Source organism: Sphaerodactylus townsendi, linkage group LG07 (genome assembly GCF_021028975.2).
Source record: "Sphaerodactylus townsendi isolate TG3544 linkage group LG07, MPM_Stown_v2.3, whole genome shotgun sequence".
Lineage (NCBI taxonomy): Eukaryota > Metazoa > Chordata > Lepidosauria > Squamata > Sphaerodactylidae > Sphaerodactylus > Sphaerodactylus townsendi.
In genome coordinates this window covers 3,947,020-3,971,877 of record NC_059431.1, presented here as the reverse complement: position 1 = coordinate 3,971,877, position 24,858 = coordinate 3,947,020, and the positions used below count along the sequence as shown (strand labels likewise).

Here is a 24,858-nt window from a genome sequence, read left to right as displayed (position 1 = left end):
GGTGTCTGCTGGGGGGAGAGGAAGGGAAAGGAGCTTGTAAGTTGCCTTGAGTTTCCTTACCGGAGAGAAAGGGGGGATATAAATCCAACCACCACCACCCCCCACCACCACCCCCCGTCACAGTTCTTCTGAACCAATTAGCCATGCTGGCAGGGGCTGATGGGATTTGTAGTCCATGAACATCTGGAGAGCCACAGGTTGCAGACCCCCTGGTTCTATAGCAGCCTTCCAGCTTCTGGTTTGCTCATGGAATAAATTAAACCCAGTTTAGCATTGAGCTCGCAGCCTGTAACAACGTTTTTGCAAAGTAATCTCATTATAATAGCAGAGGCAACCCGGGAAGCAGGTAGGGATCTAAACCTGTCCATGAAAACCAGCCAGCCTCCTTTTAAAAGATAGCTTTGAGCCGATCTTCTGGCTCGACAATATGTCAAGGGGTGCGTGCGCCTCAGATTGGCGAGCAGATCTAACGGCATCGTTTTGAGTGATAGAAGGACTTGAAAATGAGTTTCTCGTGAATCATGCCGGGGATGAAGCAGACGGTTTCCTACACACCTGCTGCCGGTTCGCTTTGAAAACCTAAATCCGTGCTCCCGTCGCCATCTGCAGCTCCGCCTTTCCTGCAAGCGTGGAAGAGCCACCGTGGCTAAAAATGCTTTCTCGAAGGCTCTGGGCCTCCACCTAAACCTCCACCTAAGTTTGGCTTTCGTTGTCAGAGGTGGGGTCCAACCAGTTCTCACCACTTCTCTAAAAGTGGTTACTAATTTCTTCTGAGTGCTGAGAAGGGGTTACTAAAGCAACCTCCCTGCCCAATAGGGACTGGAGGGGCGTGTGTGTGGCGGCGCCACGGTTTGAATCCCACCACCATCGGAACCTGTCATTAAATTTTTTGGATCCCACCACTGTTCGTTGTGTCTCTAACACAGTGATGGCGAACCTATGCCACGGGTGCCGGAGGTGGCACACAGAATTCATTATGTGGGAGGCAGAAAATCACCCCCCGCACACACATCTAGGCTGGACTGGGCCACTGAGCACGACGTGCAAGCACTGCGGTGAGCAGGGAGGACTTGGCTGGCGGGCCTGGTGCCTGTGCTCCAGGTGGCTGCTGCCCGAGGGGGGGGGGTGCAGAGGAGGCAGAGATGCTAGGGAGGCACAGAGCGGTGACGCGGGACTTGCTGGAGGCTACAGCAGGCTGGCCCCTGCTCAAGCAGGTGGGGCGGAGGAAGGGGGAGCCAACCGTTTTTTTCTAAACTAAAACCTCAGTATTCAGGTTAAATTGCCAAGTTAGCACTTTGCGATAAATAAGTGGGGTTTGGGTTGCAATTTGGGCACTTGGTCTCAAAAAGGTTCGCCATCACAGCTCTAACACATTGCTCAGTAGCATTTATACCCACAGTTACAAGGACTAGGTTCTCCCTAGCCATCTTACACACACCTTGCAATGTTGGCGGACTTTGTATCAAACAAGCAAGCCAGCAGAAGGGAAGCGTGCTCATTAGGGATCAGTTGGTTTGCTGCTACTGACCGAATGTCCTACAAGGAGGAGGAGGAGGAGGAGGAGGAGGAGGAGGAGGAGAAATTGGATTAATATTCCCCCTTTCTCTCCTGTAAGGAGACTCAAAGGGGCTCACAAATTCCGTTCCCTTCTCTCTGCACAACAATCACCCTGTGAGGTAGGTGGGGCTGGAGTAAGTGCAAATCCACTGGCACGGCCGGGGCGCCGCTCCCGCAGCGGATCCCCCCCTTTGGATGGGGCTCAAAGTCGTCATCTTGTTTCTTTTTAACTACTTCTGTAATTCGTATTGGTGTTTTTACGCTATTTGGGTTTTTATCACTGTGTTAACTAGGGTTTTACACTTCCGTATTGCCACCCAGAGCCTTTCGGGGATGGGCACAGTAAAAATTAAATAAATAAATAAATAAATATGGCCATCTGTTTCATACCTTAAATTCTTATTTTAACTCCCACAAGCTCCATAAGCAATGTACAAAGCATGCAACCCAAGTTAAGCTTTGAATATTCAGAGTTGGGATGGGAAGCCATGGGGCAGCAGGGAGGGATTCGGAAAAACTCCGGGCTTTTTCCCTGCTAGCCAGCTCTTTTTCATTTTTTATAATGAAAAGTGACCGGACACTTGGAACAGCACTGAAAAATTTTTTTTCTCATTTGGAATGAGTGAGATGCTCTTATAATATAATAAAAATATAAAAGCACTGGACTAATGAGGCATTTATTAACTTACTTCACTTGTGGCGTGCTTTTCGCAAAAGGCAGACGCGCACTTCAATGGATCTGAGCTCTGAGCCATGAAAACTTACATGACAATAAATTGTGTTCGTCTTTAGGATGCCGACCGACTCCCTTCTTATTTTTAAAACACGATTTTACTCCCTCAAATTGTGCGGCATGAAAATTTTCATGGAAAAACCATCTTCAGGTTTAGAGAAAGGTGATTCCGGCGCGTACTGTAGACATACAACATTTTCAAGGACACGTTTATTGTTCAGTGTGAATAATTACGTTCTGAAATTATACTACGTGTCGTGCAATAACTCAGGACTATAAAGTGTATTGTTCTGAAGTGATGCTTATCCTATATGCCCGAATGAGAGGGTTTCCATCCAAATACTCCATTTTCTATAGCTAGTTTCAAGTTTAGTAGCATCTCAAGATTTTCAGGCTATCAGCTTTTGAGTGTCACAGCTCTATTCGTCAGATAACAATCTTGTGAGTCTCTGAGGAAGTGCTGGATTCAAATCTAGTTCTACTATACACCAACAAGGCTGAAATTGTTTACTAACGAAATCCGATTTCTATTTCCGATTCTTATCATCATCATCATCAACCTTTTTATTGGCATAAGTTTAAAATACAACAGGGAGGTTGAGGAAAATCAAATTAAAATAAGTAGGTTCAGACATTTCCTGCAGTTAAAACCATAAATAAATAAATAAACTAAAATCTGTGGCGAATCTGCTGTGCCAGCGCCAGGAATTTGGCAATGTCTAGGGATCTCGGAGGAGACTGATCACAAAGCAGAAAGAAGGATTTGACCTTGTCTGGTGAGTAGGCATAGTTCTCAGTGTGTGGGTCTATATATTGTCTTCTGGATGAAGTATATAGTTCGCAATCTAGGAGGATGTGCTCGATTGTTTCAATGGCTTTTTGTGAGCAGGGACACGTTCTTTGTTGGTATGGGATCTGGAGAAATCTGCCACTCAGGACTGCTGAAGGTAGGGCGTTCAGTCGGGCTAGCATTAAGGTACGTCGGAGATATGGTGAAGATATATTGTAAAAGTACCTTGGTAGCGCCGATTCTTATCTTTTCCTCCCTCTCATATGACGAAAAAGCTAAAGATGCCAAGGTAGAAAAAGGTGCTTGTGGAAAACTAAAGTATTCACACTTCTAGTATAAGCTTGTCAAGTAACACAATTGTGTTTTGTTATAAATGATGTGTTTCATGTCAATAACAGAATCTGAATCTATATTTTTAAAAAAATCTCTGCTCACAGGAAAGGGTTCTATGCAAACTGTCTTCTAGACATGGTAGCTTTCCAAGCACAAACATTTCTTTGCTGTTGTTATCTTAGGGAGGAGAGTCCCACTGTGCAAATCCTTCTCCGTAGCCCAAGGTTTCTCCAAACACAGACTTGCTGCGTTATTTGCAATTGGAGAATCTCTGAGAAGGGGTTCGAGCAGAGGTGGGATCCAGCAGGTTCTCACAGGTTCCCGAGAGTAGGTTACTAATTATTTGTGTGTGCCGAGAGGGGGTTACTAATTGGTGATTTTGCCAGGTGATTTTTGCCTTAGTTACTTCCTCCCTCCTCCCCAAGCAGTGCAGCCAGCGCCGCGCGAGAACTTTGAAAGAAGCAGTCTAGCAGGAGGTGCAACCGGGCGCGCATCTCTCAAGCTTCCCCGGCCCAAGGACCGGTGCAGCGGCTGCGTCCTTGCCACAGCCCCACCCAGGAATGCCCCGCCCCAGGAATGCCCAGCCACGCCCCAGTTGTGCCCCGCCCAGCCCCATTGGCGCTACGCCACAGTTTGAATCCCACCACTATGGGAACCTGTTACTAAAATTTTTGGATCCCACCACTGGGTTCGAGTCACTGTGCACTACAAAAGGAATACTAAATTCAAACAGCACTCAGCAAACAGGCTATTGGACCAAGAGTCAACTGTCCAAGTTCATAGATCTAAAGAAAGACCAGTAATTTCAATGTATCAGTCCAGATCTTTAGAAGGAAAATGGTAAATTACTACGACTGAAGTTAACTGCCAGTCTCCTAGATCAGTGATTCACAGTCTAGGGCAGGGGTAGGGAACCTGCGGCTCTCCAGATGTTCAGGAACTACAATTCCCATCAGCCTCTGTCAGCATGGCCAATTGGCCATGCTGGTAGGGGCTGATGGGAATTGTAGTTCCTGAACATCTGGAGAGCCGCAGGTTCCCTACCCCTGGTCTAGGGTAAGTCTACCCCCAGGGATGCCCGCCAGAGCATCTGCGGGAACGCACAGAAAAATTACATTATGGGTTTGCTAATATGGGATCCAATTTTAGGGAAACAGGTTGCCAAGGGGTACACAGTGAAAATGGTTGGGAACCACTGTCCTAGACAAGCTATATGCTAAAGAAGTGGACCACAATTCACGATCTGCAATATTACTTACCCGTATATACTCGTGTATAAGTCGACCCGAATATAAGTTGAGGCACCTAATTTTACCACAAAAAGCTGGGAAAACTTATTGATTTGAGTATAAGTCTAGGGTGGGAAATGCAGCAGCTACTGGTAAATTTCAAAAATAAAAATAGATACCAATAAAATTACATTAATTGAGGCGTCAGTAGGCTAAGTGTTTTTGAATATTTATTTCAAATAAAAACAGTAAACTAGCTCTGTAAGTGGAAAAGAGAGTCAACAAGAAGAATATGGTATCGACAATAACTTTAAAAGTACAAAAACCTTAGCGCAATCAGCAACCAAGCTAAAACACAAGAGTTAAAATCCTTCAAAACTGGATTCCTCATCATCATTCTGTATGGGTCCAAATGTAACCCAACTTAGATTTTAAGAGGGATATTATCAGAAATGGAAAAGGAGTTCAAGTCTTGGACAGTGTGATCCCACCTTGTGACCCTTAACACTCACCAGACTTACAACAAAAGAAACTTTAAATCTGTTTTCTGTTTCATAAACAATAGTGTGCAGTATAACAATGAAATATGGAAAACCAATACAGAAACAATAATCAACATTTATTAGTTCTGGCCTGCTATGCAAAACAGACTAGCAGGGTCTTAGTCCTTTACAGTTCTCTCTAGCTGTGACCTGTGGCACTGCTGATGCAGCTACAGGTCTCTTAACAATTCTGAGGAAATTGAGCCTTTTCTTCCTTATATGGAAAATCTGAGCTCTTTAACTCCCCCTAATGGACCCTGGGTTACACAAACAGAGCTTCAGCTATAGCACATACAGTTGTATATAAATACCATATATACTTGAGTATAAGATGCAGCTACAGGCCTCTTAACAATTCTGAGGAAATTGAGCCTTTTCTTCCTTATATGGAAAATCTGAGCTCTTTAACTCTTTTACACAAACAGAGCTTCAGCTATAGCACATACAGTTGTATATAAATACTGTATATACTTGAGTATAAGACTCGAATATAAGACGGGGGGGGCTTTTTCAGCATAAAAAATGTGCTGAAAAAGTCGACTTATACATGAGTATATACGGTAAGTTACACAGGGAAAATTAATCTGCCTTTTAAAAGAACTATTTTCCTCCCTGCGTTTAGCTATTTACAGTGAAGCCAGAACTGTCATCTCGCAGTTAACAGTCTTGATCAAAACTAGCTTTTTAATCCTGCAGAGTTCTCTTAAACGTTATGGAAACAGAAATGAGAAGCCATTTAATTTAAAACTATTCCTGCCTGACCAGAAATGACGGCCCCCAGAACCCTAGCATGATGAAGCTGCAGAAAATCTGATGGTGCAGCAGCACAGCGGACATTTCTATTAAAGACGGAGAACGAGGAGCTGGTTGGCATTTACATTTTTTTGAAAAGCAACACTCCCACAGTTTGCACCAGGAACATGGGGGAGGTCAGAAAGAAAGCCGCCGCTTGACCCAGCCTCTCACAGGGGGGTTGGGATGCACATTCACCACCAGTCTGTCGGGGGGTTTCGGCAGGCACAGAAGACTGCATTCATAGAATCCTAGAGTTGGAAACATAAGAGACCCCAAGGGCCATCAAGTCCAACCCCCTGACATGCAGGGGACACACCATGAGAGCAGCAGTGGCGTAGGAGGTTAAGAGCTCATGTATCTAATATGGAGGAACCAGGTTTGATTCCCAGCTCTGCCGCCTGAGCTGTGGAGGTTTATCTGGGGAATTCAGATTAGCCTGTACACTCCCACTCACGCCAGCTGGGTGACCTTGGGCTAGTCACAGCTTCTCGGAGCTCTCTCAGCCCCACCTACCTCACAGGGTGTTTGTGGTGAGGGGGGAAGGGCAAGGAGATTGTAAGCCCCTTTGAGTCTCCTGCAGGAGAGAAAGGGGGGATATAAATCCAAACTCTTCTTCTTCTTCTTGTTCAAAGCACTCCTGTCAGATGGCCATCCAGCCTCTGTTTGAAAACATCCAAAGAAGGAGACTCCACCACACTCCGAGGTAGTGCATTCCACTGTCGAATAGCCCTGACTGTCAGGAAGTTCTTCCTGATGTTTAGGTGGAATCTCTTTTCCTGCACCTTGAAACTATTTCTCCTTGCAAGCTTGCTCCATCTTCAACATGGCACCCCTTCAAATGTCTAGACATGGTTATAATGTCACCACTTAACTTTCTCTTCACCAAACTAAACATACCCAGCTCCCTAAGTCTCTCCTCGTAGGGCATGGATTCCAGACCTTTGACGATTTTGATCACCCTCCTCTGGATCCATTCCAGCTTGTCGAAGTCCTTCTTGAACTGTGGTACCCAGAACTAGATACCGGATTCCAGGTGAGGGCTGACTGATCCAGAATAGAGGTACTATTACTTCCCTCAATCTAGATCAGGGGTCTGCAACCTGTGGCTCTCCAGATGTTCATGGACTACAATTAGCCATGTTGGCAGTGGCTGATGGGATTTGTAGTCCATGAACATCTGGAGAGCCACAGGTTGCAGACCTCTGATCTACATACTATACTCTTATTGATGCAGCCTAGAATTGCATTTGTTTTCTTAGCTGCCGCATCACACTGATGACTCATGTTCGGTTTGTGATCTACTAAGACTCCCAGATCCCTTTGTCAAGCCAAATGTCACCCATCCTGAATGATCACACTTCGGGGTCTGTGAAATCTGGCACTAGTCCTGGGGTGCAAGGAATTTCAACACATGCACGGAGACTCAATCTCACTGCTTCCTCAGTTGGGTGTTAGCATACTGGATAAGAACAACTGTCCACCTAGTCCAAGATTCTGTTCCCAATAGTGGCCAGTTAGCAGCTGTGGGGAGACCTACAGGCAGGGCCCACAGACACCCATTCACCTTGCTGAGCGTTCTCCAACACCTGGCTAACAGGAGCACTGCACCAAGGGAGGTCAAATTTTGCTGTCAGGGCTAATTGTCAGGGATAGACCGCCACAGGTTTTCCAACCGCTCTGTAAAATCCATCCAAAGCAGTGGCCAACGCCGGATCTTGTGGCAGTTACACAAGTCAACAACTTATTGGACGAAGGACTACTTCCTTCTGTCTGTCTTGAAGAAACCACCAACCAGTTTCATGCGATGACCCCTAAGTTCTAGAGCAGGGGTCTGCAACCTGTAGCTCTCCAGATGTTCATGGACTACAATCCCCATTAGCCCCAATTCCCATCAGCCAATTGGCCGGGCTGGCAGGGGCTGATGGAAATTGTAGTCCATGAACATCTGGAGAGCCACAGGTAGCAGACCCCTGTTCTAGATTATGGGAGAGGGAGAACACTTCCTTACAGGCATTCCTGTAAGGATATTCTCAGCCCTTCCCCCAACTTGGTGGAAAGCTGTATCTGGTGAGACCCAGGTCCTGTGGGACGTCCAGGCCCTGTAAGACAAAACTGCACTGCCAGGGTTATGGTTCAGGCAGCAATAGTTTATCAATGACTTCCATCAATCTGGTCTTCATCTCTCCTCTCTGCTGCCTGGCCACCACCACTGTTATACCATGAGAGCAGACTGTTTCCAGTTGAGATTTTAGTTGCCATCTGTTTTAGAGCTAGGGTGTTTAATGATGTTAAAATTTTGAATTTATTCAATTGTATTCAAATACAAGTTCCGAAGGGCCTGTAAGACAGAGCTATTCCACCAGGCTTTTGGAGGGGCCAGCCACGGTTCCACAGCCCCCCGTTGAAACTGAAATCAAAGCTGCCTGTCGGGACCACCTTGGTTGGACCCTAATTCCACCTTGGGCCCTGCCTATCTCCTCCCCTTCCTTCCTTCCTTCCTTCCTTCCTTCCTTCCTTCCTTCCTTCCTTCCTTCCTTCCTTCCTTCCTTCCTTCCTTCCTTCCTTCCTTCCTTCCTTCCTTCTTTTTTTTCTTTTTTCTTTGGCCTTTAGATCGGGCGCCTGTGTATATGTGTTCTACACAATTTTGTTGTTTTAATTTATTTATTGTTATGAATTGCTGCTGAGTTTTAATCGGTTAACTTTTATGTTGTATCCATCTGCTGTTGGAAACAGCCGTGTTGTGAGCCGCCTCGAGCCCTTCGGGGATGAGGCGGCCTATAAATTTAATAAATAAATAAATAAATACAATTTATTCAATTGTATTTATTGTATTTTAGTCCATGGAAGCCACTCTGAGCCTGTAAGGGGAAGGTCAGCAGGACAGACGGACGCGACGGGTCCGAGGAACGATGCAGAGGATCCGGACCCAACAGATCCAAACCAGATTGATAGACGGACCCGGGGATTGACGTTCCAGAACAACGGACGGACGGACGGACGGACGGACGGACGGACGGACGGACGGATGGATGGATGGATGGATGGATGGATGGATGGATGGATGGATGGATGGATGGATGGATGGATGGATGGATGGATGGATGGATGGATGGATGGATGGATGGAGGGATGGATGGATGGATGGATGGATGGGATATAGATAAATATAGAGTATAAATAAGAAATGAGCAACAGCACTGAACCAGCCCAAACAAAAACACTGTCAGATCCAAAGTGGGTCCCGACTCCTTTCCCTCTTGAGCAGTGGTTCTCAACCTGGGGGTCAGGACCCCTTTGGGGGTCGAACGACCTTTCACGGGGGTCACCTTAGACTCTCTGCATCAGTGTGCTCCATCTGTAAAATGGATAAATGTTAGGGTTGGGGGTCACCACAAAATGAGGAACTGTATTAAAGGGTCGCAGCATTAGGAAGGTTGAGAACCACTGCTCTTGAGGTTCTAATCCCTAACAGCTCTTTCAACACACATCCTGCCACCTCTCATACCCCTGAATTACAAGTTGCATCTGCCAAGATGTCTGCAAGACTGCTAAAGCTGTAAGACCGTGGTGGCGAACCTTTGGCACTCCAGATGTTGACTACAATTCCCATCAGCCCCTGCCAGCACGACCAATTGGCCATGCTGGCAGGGGCTGATAGGAATTGTAGTCCATAACATCTGGAGTGCCAAAGGTCCGCCACCACTGCTGTAAGATAACCCCTCCTCCAGCCAGTTCTCCTTTGTATCCGGCCATCCTCGAGAGATAAAAGGAGAATGATGGACACACGTAGAAAGAAAACCCAACTGCGATTAAGCCTACTGGGATACACCAGAGAACTAACTACATGCCTCTCCTTTTGTGGTTTCCAGTGCATCTTAGTCCTTAAAGCTCAACTCTGCTGGCTGTGCTCCTTTGAACTTCTTGGGGGGGGGGGGGCCGAGGGCGGCAGGGGCTCACTCAGTGACTTCTCCGGGGTCCCAGGTCTGACCAACTCCCTCTCCTTCTTCCTCCTCTTCTAAGAAATTCTGAATCTGCTGACCTCTGCACACAGCACCCCGTTTGTTGCTCTTCCAAAAAATAACCACAGAAGCAAAATAATTCTCTCTTGGCACTCTCCTCCGTAAGGACGGGAGGTCGCGTCTCGCTCTCCTTCGAGGAAGGGAACGGGTCCGAGCGTTTCAGAGAAGCAGCGGCTGAGGTCGGGACCGGCGTTTTTACTTTCCACAGTTATTCGGAGCGACACGAACTATATCTAAAAAGTGCCAAGAGAGGGATTTTTTTTCCCAATTTCCTTTGCAGTTTGGGGAGGGATCAGGGAAAAGCAAAGCATCTCTGATTTGTATATTAAAGCGCAAACATCTGTCCTACTGATGATATTCTAGGGAAGCGCATTAGCATAAAATTTAACGATGTCAAATAAGTGGATGTGAAATAGGGACTGCGCAAAGCCACTATTTCCAAGGTTGACAGAAACATCACTGTTTAGAAATGCAAATGAAACCATTATGTTCAATAATTATATGAAAATATGAACAGTTCAGCATGTTTTCCAGCCCTGATGGCGGTTAATGGGATGTACGCTTATGTAAATAACTACTATTAAAGCTAATGCTGAAAAAAACTAATAAATTCACACTAAAGCAACTGATTTAGTACGCTTTTAAAGCCCAATAGTGCTCACTTATTAGGAAGGAGTGCTTTCTTCTGTTTAGAACTCATCACTGTTACAAGTCACTGCGACTCCATCAATTACCCGGCATTAATGAAAATGGGACACATACAAAAAAAATTATTGCCTCTCAGCAGTTTTCCCTTAAAGACAAAATATAGAGGTATTACCACCATGGGGCCTAGAGGGGAACTTATCAGCAACATCATCTTTATTGCTACTACTGCACTTCCTGAATTTCAACCCAGGGGTATTTCTCCTGCCCCCAAAAATAAGAGCTAACCTTTCTGTGAAACTTAAATGTACCTGCTACGCAAGCCGCGGCTTTGAAGGCTGGGTATTACTCACGTTGTTCGAACATAAATTGGAAACTGTAAAGTGCTGGCGAGGTAAGATAGCCGGGGGTACTCGGCCCACGATGTTGAAGCTGACCTGAGCCGTGTCAATGTGATTGAAGGATGCCGGGTGCAGTGTGGTTGGTTATTGGGACCGGGTCCGTCACGAATTTCACATGTTTCCATTTGGGGAGCCAGAACCAAAATGTCAGAATGGCTGAGCCAACAGACACTCTTCGCAACTGGAACGCTCAGCCACATTTTCAAACTTTTCCCGAACGAACGGCCAAGAAACTCTATTTTTTAACACGCCAGCTGGGAACGAGAGAAACCGGAGCTCTGCCGAAACTTCCCGCTTTTGTAATAAGAGCCGTTCCCAATCAAACATGTGCCTGAAGGGAGCTTTGAGTTGTTGTTTTTTGGGGGGGGGAGGGAGCTTTGAGTCTTGAAAGCTCATACCCCAAATAATTGTGTTGGTCTCTAAAGTACAAGGCTGTCCCTCCTCGCAGGGCTCTACGCAACACCCGCCTATCTCCCCAACAGCACAAATCCAAGTCATGAGGGATTGGCTCAACCAGCCTCTTGGAGTGCCAACAATTCCTCCACAACACCTGGACTGCCAACATCTGTGCTGTGGCGCCCCGTCCCTCAGCATGAGAACCACAGCTGAATCAGAGCAGTCAAAAGTTTAGAAAATCTTTTCATTCAATAAAAGTTTTCAAACATTTATTTAAAGGATCTATTTGCCCTTTCCGACTTTGCAGAAAGGGCCTCGCTATTTTATTTTGGTTTCGACCGGGGATGCCTTTGCTAGTATTGTAAGCGGCTTTGAACCATGAGGAAAGGTGGGATATAGAATGTTGTAATAAATACACAAATAAACTCCCGGCAACATGCAATGCAATGCATTGTCGAAGGCCGGAATCACTAGTGTTGTGGGTTTTCCGGGGTGTATGCAGTGGTGGGATCCAAACATTTTAGTAACAGGTTCCCATGGTGGTGGGATTCAAACTGTGGCGCAGTGCCAATGGGACTGGATGGGGCATGATGGGGGGGGTGGCCAGGCATTCCAGGGCAGGGCATTCCTGGGCGGGGCTGTGGCAAGGACGCAGCGGCTGCGCCGGTCCTTGGGCGGGAAACGAATGCACGCAGGCGCAGGCTGCCATGCACACCGATGCACCTCCTGCTAGACTGCTTCCAGTTCTGGCGCATCACTGCTGAGGAGGAGGGCGTAACTATCACGTGCCAAAACTCAAACCACCAATGAGTAAACTCTCTCGGCACATACAGCCTAATTAGTAACCTACTCTCGGGAACCTGTGAGAACCTGCTCGTTAACTTCACTTGGTAAGGGAGCAGACCCAGTAGCATTTACTCCTGACGTTCCTCTGAAGATCCTCTGAAGATGCCAGCCACAGATGCAGACGAAATGTCAGGAGAAAATGCTACTGGGACACGGCCACACAACCTGGAAAACCCACAACACATTTACGGTGCAATATTTTTAAAATCGACATGATAAAGGGAGCAGCAGTGGCGTAGTGGCTAAGAGCAGGTGCACTCTGATCTGGAGGAACCGGGTTTGATTCCCAGCTCTGCCGCCTGAGCTGTGGAGGCTTATCTGGGGAATTCAGATTAGCCTGTACACTCCCACACACGCCAGCTGGGTGACCTTGGGCTAGTCACAGCTTCTCGGAGCTCTCCCAGCCCCACCTACCTCACAGGGTGTTTGTTGTGAGGGGGGAAGGGCAAGGAGATTGTCAGCCCCTTTGAGTCTCCTTACAGGAGAGAAAGGGGGGATATAAATCCAAACTCTTCTTTTCCTTTTAAAACGGCATGATGTACAATATTAAGAAGGCGCCCCGATCCTGTTAAAAACAATAGGATGCGAATCCGTAGATCTGTGCAGTCCTCTTCAGCTTTGAGAACTTTTTTTTCTGGGCTGTGAAGATAGAGATCTGGTCACGACAATCACAGCCTCTGGGCCAGGCAGACAACGCCAGCCGAGCAGCCATTCAGACACCAAGAGGGCAAGGGAAGCTAATTTGTTCACCACTGCGTGGTTGCAATCGTGGTGATAAATGGTTTGACGAAGAAGGATAGCAATTGCCTTCACCAAATAATTCATTTTACCTAGAAGCGGGGGGGGACGGGGGGAAACGGGGACGGGACAGAGAGAGAAAGACAGTGAGCCGCTCCGCAATCACTGCGCCTATTTTACACGTGAAGGCCACTCTAAGGTTAAAAACAGTAAGACAAATTTGCAGCTGATTAATAATAAAGCCATTCATTTTATTCTCCAAATCTAAAGTAATTACAAGCCAGACTATGGCAAATGGATTTCGCTGAAGCTATTATTACGTCAGGAAAATCCTTTAAAGAAGAACTGTAATTTAAAAGACCAAACTGAATAATGAACTCTCCTGAACAACAATTATTACGAGATTGATTTATTGAAAGCGCATTTAATCATGCAAGAAATGTTGAAAACTTTGCAGAAATAGTTTCGGGAAAGCAGCCCCGCCGACGGCTGGGCGGGCCCGGCGCGTTCATGACAGCCGCTAAGCCGCAAAAGGCAGGGGAATTCATTTCGGAGGGAGCAATAAACTATATCCGTTCCTCCGAATTCGCATTTCTAGTCAATTTGCTACGGTGCGGGCTCCGGCCGTTAATGAGCTCATTAACCACTCGGGCATCCATTTAGAAGACCGCCATCTTGGCTTCCTCAGGGGCCCGGGATCAAGCAAACAGGCTGAAACTCACAAACAGTGTGCGTGGCTCGGATCGGCCATAGCACACGAAGCCCTGTTGAAATTTCTCACACAGGGCATTCAAAGCAACCCCCCACCCCCACGGGATAGATCTGTGCAACCTCAAAATGCAAAGTGATGCACATGGGGGCAAAAAATCCAAACTTCACATACACGCTACAAGGGTCAGTGCTATCAGTCACAGACCAGGAAAGGGATTTGGGGAGTCTTAGTTGATAGTTCCATGGGAATGTCAACTCAATGCATGGCAGCTGTGAAAAAGGCAAACTCTATGCTGGGGATCATTAGGAAAGGAGTTGATAATAAAACTGCAAAGATTGTCATGCCCTTATATAAAGCCATGGTGCGACCGCACTTGGAGTCCTGTGTTTAGTTCTGGTCGCCGCATCTCAAAAAGGATATAGAAGAGATAGAAAAAGTGCAGAGAAGGGCAACGAGGATGATTGAGGGACTGGAGCACCTTCCTTATGAGGAGAGGCTGCAGCATTTGGGACTCTTTAGTTTGGAGAGGAGACGTCTGAGGGGGGATGTGATTGAAGTCTATACAATTATGCATGGGGTAGAAAATGTTGACAGAGAAAAAATTTACTCTCATGCTCACAATACTAGAACCAGGGGGCATCCATTGAAAAATGCTGGTGGGAAGAATTAGGACTAACTCAAAGGAAACACTTCTTCACGCAACGCAGGATTGGTAGTTTGGAATATGCTGCCACAGGAGGTGGTGATGGCCACTAACCTGGATAGCTTTAAAAAGGGCTTGGACAGATTTATGGAGGAGAAGTCAATCTCTGGCTACCAATCTTGATCCTCCTTGATCTGAGATTGCAAATGCCTTAGCAGACCAGGTGCTCAGGAGCAGCAGCAGCCGCAGAAGGCCATTGCTTTCACATCCTGTAGCCGTGAGTCTCCCGAAGGCAATCTGGTGGGCCACTGTGAGCAGTGCAGAGGGCTGAATTAGATGGACTCTGGTCTGATCCAGCAGGCTAGTTCTTATGTTCTTATGTGTGATTGGTGTTTGGAATATGTTGCCACAGGAGGTGGTGATGGCCACTAACCTGGATAGCTTTAAAAAGGGCTTGGACAGATTTATGGAGGAGAAGTCAATCTATGGCTACCAATCTTGATCCTTCCTTCCTCCCACAACAGACACCTTTGTGACCAGGTGCTCAGGAGCAGCAGCAGCCGCAGAAGGCCATTGCTTTCACATCCTGCATGTGAGCTCCCGAAGGCACCTGGTGGGCCACTGTGAGTAGCAGAGGGCTGGACTAGATCAGGGGTAGGGAACCTGCAGCTCTCCAGATGTTCAGGAACTACAATTCCCATCAGCCCCTACCAGCATGGCCAATTGGTCACCCAGCAGGAATGCAGGAGTGCGGAAACACATCTGGTTCGCCAGATAAGCCTCTGCCACTCAGGTGGAGGAGCGGGGAATCAAAACCCGCTGCTCCAGATTAGAATCCACCTGCTCTTAGCCACTACGCCACGCTGGCTCCCGGAGTCCACTGTTCATTGGGAGGAGTGATGAATCAAACCCAGTTCTCCAGATAAAAGTCCACTGCTCTTCCACCACATTGACTCTCTTACTGGAATGAGTATTATTATTATTATTATTATTATTATTATTATTATTATTATTATTATTATTATTATTATTATTATTATTATTATTATTATTTATAAACTCTCCGGCGGGCTCAGGGCGGTGAACAAAACAAATAGATAGAGCACAGATAAAATCAGTAAATAATCATTAAATATGGCTCTTTATGTTAAAATCAATCCCATTAAAATGCAGCATCCTAATCAAACATACTGATGGCGCTCCCTACTAGAAATCCTTAACAAAAAAAGGGGAGGGGAAGGGGAGAGGGAACAGCAGGGTCCACAGATGTTATGAAAATATGAGGGGGCATCATGGCCAACCCCCAAAGCCCAGTGGAACAGCCGCTCCGGCCTTTGCAGGCCCCATATTAAGACTTCCGCGAGGGTCTGGCAGAAGCTGAGGTAGAGCTGCTCCACCAGGCAGGCCAGAGCTGTAAAAGCTCTGGCCTCGGTAAGTGGAGTGCCAGCCGATCATTGAGGGCCAGGGATCAATAGTGCAATTTGCCTCTGCTGAGCTATAGAGGTCGCATTTGGGACATAGCAAGACGGTCCCGTGAAAGTAAACTGGAAGGCAAGGAAATGGAAAACTCCCCCTTTGCAGCCACATAGCAAAAGCAGCAGCGATAATGTGGTTTGTGTACGCCCCACACCCAGGACTGAAGAGCTAACAGGGGCCGCAGCCTTCTCTGGGCCCGGGAGTTGCCAGGGAGTTGTGCCGCGATACGACGGCCTTCTCCCAGATTGCCGAGCTCCTCCGCGCCGATGGACGCTTTGAGGCTCAAATCCCACTGAGCCGGCATCAGGGCAAAATGTCACCCTTTGAGCCGGCCCTGTTCATTCCGGTTGCTGCAACCGATCCGCCTTTGTTCTCCGACGCATCCGATTTCTCAAGGCTGGCTAAACCCTACACATGAAGGCCCCCGCCCCAAAAAGTCTCGCTTCAAAAGCACTTCTGAGCTTTGATAAATTTAAACACTTAGCATTATTTTTAATGCGGGCCTTTCCTTGATGTTAGCTGAGGAGTTCATGAAATGTTCAAGGCGTTTGTTATTTACCCAATAGCCCTTGACTGTGTCTTCTACATTTAACAAACTCCTAAATACATATATTATTTAACGGATGCTACCACCACGCTTGAGCCTGTAAATATTCAGAGACTTTTTTTAAAAATAAGCTGAGCTTTTATTCATTAGACCGCTTAGAAACGTTGACGAGGAGGGAAGTCAAGTTGCTCGCGGTGGGCAACACCCTTCAAATACTGAAGCGTGACAGACATGGCCGTCTCCGTCTTCCTGCCTCACCTCTCTTTATTTTTAAATTCAGCTTCTTCCAGCAAGGAAACCCTGAAAACCTCATGACTAGGGCCAAACACAGAATGGTTCTGAACTTGGTAACACTTCATTTTTACTATAATTGGCTCCAGAAAAACTGTTCTTCAGAGTCACGCTAAATGCCAACGGGGCGCTTACCTTCTCTGCCCCAGAATAACGTATCCTAAAACGTGACAGTTTTGTTTCAGTTGTTGTTTTTATGTTTCTGGATGAATTTCAGCTTTGGTTTGAATTGTTTTCATGATTTGGGGGGGGTTGGTTTTAATGGTTTTTAAGATGCGGTTTTAGGCTTATGTTTTGTTAGGTACTTTGGTAAAAAGGCAGGGGTACAAATTTTGCAAAATAGGCAGAATGGAAGGGATAAATTTTGTAAAATAAGTAAAATACTACATTAAGTAAGATATAGTCAATAAACATACATACACACATACACACACACACACACACACACACACACACACACACACACAAATTTCAAAATATTCTCCGAATTCATCATGCTGGAAAAGCAAAAAATCACAAGCTGTATCACAAGGCCACAAATCACAAGCTGTATCACAAGGCCACAATAGCACTTTAGAGACCAACAAGGTTTTCTGGGTAGCTTTGATTCTCTTTGGCTGCAACACCAGCGTGGCTACCCTCTGAAGCTAAGACTGTGAATGGGGATTTCTAGCTTGTAGGGACCCGTGCAGCTGCTATAAGCGGTGTTCAACCGATACCTAAACTATCAGTCATGCCACGTCCTGCCCAACAAGGAGACTACAAATGCAACGTGCCATTTCGGAACACTTAGTGTTCAGTCGAGTGAAGCATCACATACCAACACAAATAACCTTAGACTAACACAGAACAACGCGTTCAGCAATAGGGAGCCCGCTGGAAACCTCTGCAACCACACGTGACCTTTTGCCAAAGCCAATCCAAGTTTGCCTACTCCATAAGATGCTTTCCCAAGCAGCACAAAAGCCGCACTCGACTTGAACCTACCCGCCAGCTCCCTTGGAATTCACTTGAGCCCGTGTGAGGATCTCCAGTGTACGGCTATGAAGAGATGACAACTGGACTAACTAAAATAAAGCCCCCCTTTAGCACAATGTTTTCAACAAGCACACCCATAATAAACATTAAGCGAAGTTGCTCGCGGTGGGCAGGGGGCATTCATTGAAAATGCTGGGGGGAAGAATTAGGACTAATAAAAGGAAACACTTCTTCACACAACGTGTGATTGGTGTTTGGAATATGCTGCCACAGGAGGTGGTTCAAAAGAACCCGGGGCCATCTGTATGCCGGCCGTGTTATGCATTCCACTGAATCCACTGAATGGGTCTCTCTCCCCAACGCAGCAGTCCAAGGAAAAGGCTGGTCTTAATTTCAACTCTGATTTTAAGTTTTTAAGTTTTAAGTCATTCTCACAGTACTATTTTAAGTCATTCTCACAATGCATTCTCACAATACTGGAACCAGGGGGGGATTCATCGAAAATGCTGGGGGGAAGAATTAGGACTAATAAAAGGAAACACTTCTTCACACAACGTGTGATTGGTGTTTGGAATATGCTGCCACAGGAGGTGGTGATGGCCACTAACCTGGATAGCTTTAAAAGGGGCTTGGACAGATTGATGGAGGAGAAGTCGATTTATGGCTACCAATCTTGATCCTCTTTGATCTGAGATTGCAAATGCCTTAGCAGACCAGGTGCTCGGGAGCAGCAGAAGGCCATTGCTTTCACATCCTGCCTGTGAGCTCCCAAAGGCACCTGGTGGGCCACTGCGAGTAGCAGAGTGCTGGACCAGATGGACTCTGGTCTGATCCAGCAGGCTGGTTCTTATGTTCTTATGTTCTTATGAAGTGTGGAATTACATAGGCATTGGCAGCGTTTTGCAGCCTACCAGAGGACAACGCCCATCCCAGTATGGAAGATCGCATGAAGCTACCTTATATTGAGTCAGAAGATCAGTCCATCACGACTCCCCAGAATCTGAATAAGAGGACTTTAATGTCATCTACTTCTTGATCCTTTCAACCAGAGGTGCTAGGGATTGAGACTGGCGCCTTTTGCCTGCCAGCAAATTCTCTACCCCTCATAGAATCATAGAGTTGGAAGAGACCCCAAGGGCCATTCAAGTCCAACCCCCTGCAATAGATGAACACACAATCAACGCACTCCTGGCAGGTGGCCATCCAGCCTGTCTTTAAAAACCTCCAAAGAAGGAGACTCCACCACACTTCCAGGTAGTGCATTCCCGTGTCGAACAACCTTTATTTTATTTATTTATTTATTTAATATACCGCCCCATCCCCGAAGGGCTCTGGGCGGTGTACAACATCAAATCATATATGAAATCATAAAAATACAACTTCTATACATTGAATAAAAGCAACAGTTGTTTCCCAAGATCGGCGTCTCACTTAACTCAGTCCTCCTAGAAGGAAGGGAGGTCTTAATGATATTAAAGACCCATGGATCCCAAGGATAAGCCCCGATGGTATTGGGGACCCATGGAATGGGGGGGGGCACACACTCAGCGACTGGTCTCTCCAAAGGCCCGGTGGAACAACTCAGTCTTATAGGCCCTGCGGAAATCGCCAAGGTCCCGCAGGGCCCAGACAGCTGGAAGGAGAGTGTTCCACCAGGCGGGGGCCAGAGCCGTAAAGGCCCTGGCCCGAGTGGAGGCCAGCCGCATCATTGAGGGGCCAGGGATCTCCAGTAAGTTGGCCTCTGCCGAACGCAGAGGTCGAGCCGGGACATATGGGGTAATGCGGTCCCGAAGGTCCGCATTACTGTCAGGACGTTCTCCCTGATGTTTGGGGGAAATGTTTAGGACACATGGGGTAATGCAGTCCCGAAAGTCCGCATTTACTGTCAGGACGTTCTCCCTGATGTTTAGGTGGAATCTCTTTTCCTTCACCTTGAACCCATTGCTCTTGGTTCTAGTATCTGGAGCAGCAGAAAAGAAGCTTGCTCCCTCACCAGCATGACATCCCTTCAAACACCTAAACATGGCTATCATGTCACCTCGTAACCTTCTCTTCACCAACCTTCTCTTCACCCCAGCTCCCTAAGTCTTTCCTTGTCAGGCATGGATTCTAGACCTTTGACCATGTTGGTTGCCTCCTCCGGACCCGTTCCAGCTTGAGGTACCCTTCCCGGCAGGGTATTGGGAGTTTCATGCACTGTATGACACTATTTTGCTCTTATGACTTCCTGGGTTCCTGAGTGTCTTCAGTATAAATGCAATTTGCCATCCATAAGCAAAGATCTGGCACAACAGGGATAGGGCGGTTTATAAATCGAAACAATAAATACATAAAATAAATAAACACAGGCTGCTGTGAAGCCACTGTGAAAATGGGCGGTGTGGGTTTTCCAGGCTGTGTGGACACACGCAACTATGGTTGGCACGTTCAGAGGCGTGTCGTGGTAAGATGCGTTTCTCTCCACGACGCGCTAACGGAAACCCCACCGTGCAAACCCTACAGAACACAATTTGAGCATTTTTGTGCAATGCACCCCCACCCCCACCCCAATCATTCATGAGACCTCCAGTTTTCATATAACGATAGCATCCTAGAGACAAGCCGTGCGTCCAGGTATGTTCAGAGCAGTTCGTTTCTTCCATTACCTTCAGAAGACTGGTTCAACACCGGCCCACCTAAGGCAAATACGATGGCAATTATTGAGCGGGAGGGACGCAACAGCCCAATCACCGTGGGGCATGAACTCCGCTTTGGATTGTTTGCCGTCTTGATTAAAACGGGGCTCGCTCAAATTACCCTCCCTGTGTTGTGAGTCAGCAGAACCTTCGCCAATGTCAGTGGAGAAAGAATTGGAAGTAGTTCTCCTGTCAAAACTTGGCCTCTCAAGGGCCTCTTTGCTTATTTTCCTGGTGTTGCCATGAAAAAGGGATGCTTTCCTCAAACACGCATGTGTCTTATCCAGATACACTCCCAGAGATGAAGGGTCTCTTACTTTACAAAGTTATTGCACAGATTACCAGACAACATGCAAGCAACACAGCTGCAGAGTACAGAGGTAGCTGACAGACTCCATTGCAGCAGCAGCAGAAGTAGTGTTTGGATTTATATCCCCCCTTTCTCTCCTGTAAGGAGACTCAAAGGGGCTTACAATCTCCTTGCCCTTCCCCCCTCCCACAACAAACACCCTGTGAGGTGGGTGGGGCTGAGAGAGCTCTGAAGAACTGTGACTAGCCCAAGGTCACCCAGCTGGCATGTGTTGGAGTGCACAGACTAATCTAGTTCCCCAAATAAGCCTCCACATCTCAAGTGGCAGAGCGGGGAATCAAACCCAGTTCTCCAGATTAGAGTGCACCTGCTCCTGACCACTACGCCACTGCTGCTCCGTAAAGTAAAGCCCACCAGATTCTCTCTGGCTCATGGGACGGAATTTCAAACACCGGGCTTTATTTACTCTAACTGCAGCCTAGGGCACGTGGTCTTCTGCTTCTCACAGTTGATCCAGCTGACTTATACGATTAGGCACTTCGTTTTTACAAAAGGCAAAATCAAAGCCAGTTCGTTCAACACACTGGTCCTTGCCGCACGAACCTTTCAAAACATTTTGAAGCATGGAGAAGAAGTCAGTCTATGGCTACCAATCTTGATCCTCCTTGATCTGAGGTTGCAAAGGCCTTCGCAGACCAGGTGCTCGGGAGCAGCAGCAGCAGGCCATTGCTTTCATCTCCTGCACGGGAGCTCCCAAAGGCACCTGGTGGGCCACTGCGAGTAGCAGAGTGCTGGACTAGGTGGACACTGGTCTGATACAGCAGGCTCGTTCTTATGTTCTTATGAAATAAAGCATTCCCCCCATGGAGTCCTGAACCACTGCACATAATCCACCAGACTTAGCAATGAATGAAAACGTAGCAATACTTGGTGACAGCAACGTTGAAAGAAAAGGACTTGGAAGTGTTTATTTCACTCCTTTGTTTCTGAAAACTTTCCATTTCCAGCCTCAAAACGTTTTCAGTGAATCCCCTATTGTTTAGGCTGAAACGTTTTCAAAACGGCTTCACTGGCATGTGATCATTTTTGAAGGAAGAGGAGAAGGAGGAGGATTCTAACCAACCCCCCCTCCCCCAGACTACAGCTCATTCCGCACATGCAGAATAATGCACTTTCAAACTGCTTTCAATGCTCTTTGAAGCGGTGCGGAATGGCAAAAATCCACTTGCAAACAGTTGTGAAAGTGGTCTGAAAACACTTTGTTTTGCGTGTGTGGAAGGGGCCTATGCTTCTAACACAAATGCAGCCTTCATTAAGGTCCTGGGAGACAAGAAAGCCAGGATGCTCCCGTGTATCGACAGAAGCTGTCTTACAGAGACTCAGAGCATCCGTCTCTGGCACAGGGCATTGTCTATTCAGGCTGGTGACAGCTCTCCGAGCCTGCCAGGCAGCGAAAGGTTTCTGGTTTCTGCGACCGAAGACCCGTTCCCTGCAGAGGTAGGGGATTGGCCGGGGGCTGGCATTCAGAGCCTGCTCTTCCCCGGAGGCCCTGGCCCTTCCCCACTGTTCCGCCTTCCGGCAGAATCCTCTTGAATTGTCATCCCTTCCTTTGCGAAATGGCGAGCATTTGTATTCCGGCCTGACAAGTCATTTATACAGTTCCTCGGCCAGTGAGCAGACTTCCCAGAGATCTGAAATTAACTGGTCGGAGGTGTACGGCGGATTCCGAATCAATCGTGTATGATGAATAAGTGTTCTCCCAGTTAAAATTATATTGTTTTAAATTATGTCCTTGTTTTACGTTGCCAGTTTTTATAGAGTTTTATGTAGTGTAAAATTGCATGCATTAACCTTCTGCCATTCTTTGCCAGACGACTCCTGAAAGAAGCGTTTCCGTTCGGAGACTCTCTCGCCGATTAAGGTAGGGACAAAAGCCCAAAGGTATGCGTTTCTTTCTCGATGGCTCTGGAGCACTCATTAGAGGCGTGCCAAAGAAGAACATGGCCAACACCCCGTCTTCTGCAAAGCCTACATCCCACCTCACTCCTCAAAAGGTTAGAACATTGTATGACCAGCCAGGGGTCTGCAACCTGCGGCTCTCCAGATGTTCATGGACTACAATTCCCATCAGCCCCTGCCAGCATGGCCAATTGGGAATTGTGGTCCATGAACATCTGGATGGGAATCAGCAGCAGCAGCAGAAGGCCATTGCTTTCACCTCCTGCATGTAAGCTCCCAAAGGCACCTGGTGGGCCACTGCGAGTAGCAGAATGCTGGACTAGATGGACTCTGGTCTGATCCAGCAGGCTAGTTTTTATGTTCTTATGTTCTTATGTTCTTATGGATGGGAATTGTGGTCCATGGACATCTGGATGGGAATTGTAGTCCATGAACATCTGGAGAGCCGCAGGTTGCAGACCCCTGGACTAGACAGAAGAACCAGAAGAAGACAGAAGCACAGCTCCAGTGGTATTATGCGACTGGAGGTGACTTCTGTTGCAAAAACAGCCCTAAGAACATAAGAACATAAGAACTAGCCTGCTGGATCAGACCAGAGTCCATCTAGTCCAGCTCTCTGCTACTCCGCGGTATTACAAGGTGCCTTTGGAAACTCACCAGAAGACTATCATGCGATGGAAGAAACTGAAGACTGCGTGTTAACGCAACCTATACCCCTGGCGGCAAAATCGAGCTACTTGGCGAAGAAAATGCCAGTGCTAACCCCCTCGAGGGGAATATAGCCCAAGAACAAAAAGAAAAAGAAGAACCAGACACGAAATTCAGAAGTTCCATGCAAAACTCTGAACTCTGTTCTAGAACGCGTCAAAACCAAGATCACAGTTCATACGCTGGTCCCCACGTGCCGTATTTTGTGATGTCCCTGGGAATGAGCCCCAACAAACTTCCTGATTCATATCTCTGGATACGGTAAACACAACATATAATGGTGCAGTCGGTCAGGTATGGCTCCCGCCCTCCCTGGCACCCCACCGGTCAAAGCCCAAGGCCATACTTGGGCACCCTTTAACATATCTAACCGTCTCACGTTAATGGACCTTTTGTTCCTAATCACTGTGCTTGGAAACATAGTAAGTAGGCGACCTCGCCAAGGGCCCCCAGACGGGGTGGGGGGGGAGGAAGGAGGAGGGAGTAGGCTCCGGACACTATCGCTTGGCCTTGAGACATTCAGAACTCCATAACAAAGCTTTTCACACCTTGTTGTTCTGCAAATCTGTGGGAAGCTGGGAGGGGGTATCCGAGCAGGAAAACGAAAGGAATAAATACCCTGTTTCCCCGAATATAAGACATCCCTGGAAAATAAGATATAGTAGAGGTTTTGTTGAAGTGCGAAATATAAGGCATCCCCCGAAAGTAAGATGTAGCAAAGTTTTTGTTTGGAAGCATGCCCGACGCACAGAACACAGAAAAATAAGACATCTCCTGAAAATAAGACATAGTGCATCTTTGGGAGCAAAAATTAATATGAGACACTGTCTTATATTCGGGGAAACATGGTATGCTTGCAAGAAGCGTGGGCCCTTAGATCCGGCTTCTTGCCACCTGAGTCTCTGCCGTCAACCCAATAAAGACTTCTGATTTTATGTCCAGAGTCCAAATTATTGACCGTCGTACCGGGATCTAACACAGACACACATCTAAAACCCAACAGACCAAAACCTAGGAGAAAGAAGAGGAACTCGGGTTTTCAAGTCATTCCTCACTCCGGAGAGGAAATTAGCACTTGGCTTCCCCCGGCGGTGGAGGAAAGCGTCGTGTAGTTGCAACCGACTTATGGCAAACCCTGTGTCGTCTCAGGAATGTGCTAGCCACCTGGGGCAGGTTCCCCGTCAGACCCAAATGCTCCAACCACCTGCAGACCTCAGAGGAACGTGGCACCGTGCCTCGGCACCGGCACCGATCCGGCACGGAATCACTGAAACAAGATTAAGCGGGAAAGGGGGGGGGGGAGCCGTCTATATTTTACAAATGCCCCGATTCCGCGCCGTTGTTTTCTGAGTTGACAAATATCCATTTCACAGCAAAGCAACATCCTGGTAACAGCTGGGTGGCAGTTTCCAGCTCAAATGAGCCAGAAGCCCACACTGGCAAGGCACCCTCCGATCGCGTCGGAACGGCAGCGCGTGGAGATTTATGCCCCGCTATAAATTAGGACAATTATTTCTCTCTTGGTTTGCTGTTCG

General features: G+C 47.2%; 1 protein-coding gene across 1 annotated transcript in view; it reads right to left on the bottom strand.

Annotated features, from left to right (window-relative positions):
* KIAA1328 (KIAA1328 ortholog) overlaps positions 1–24,858 on the bottom strand; it is a 175,455-nt gene that overhangs the window by 138,247 nt on the left and 12,350 nt on the right. The window lies entirely within an intron of this gene.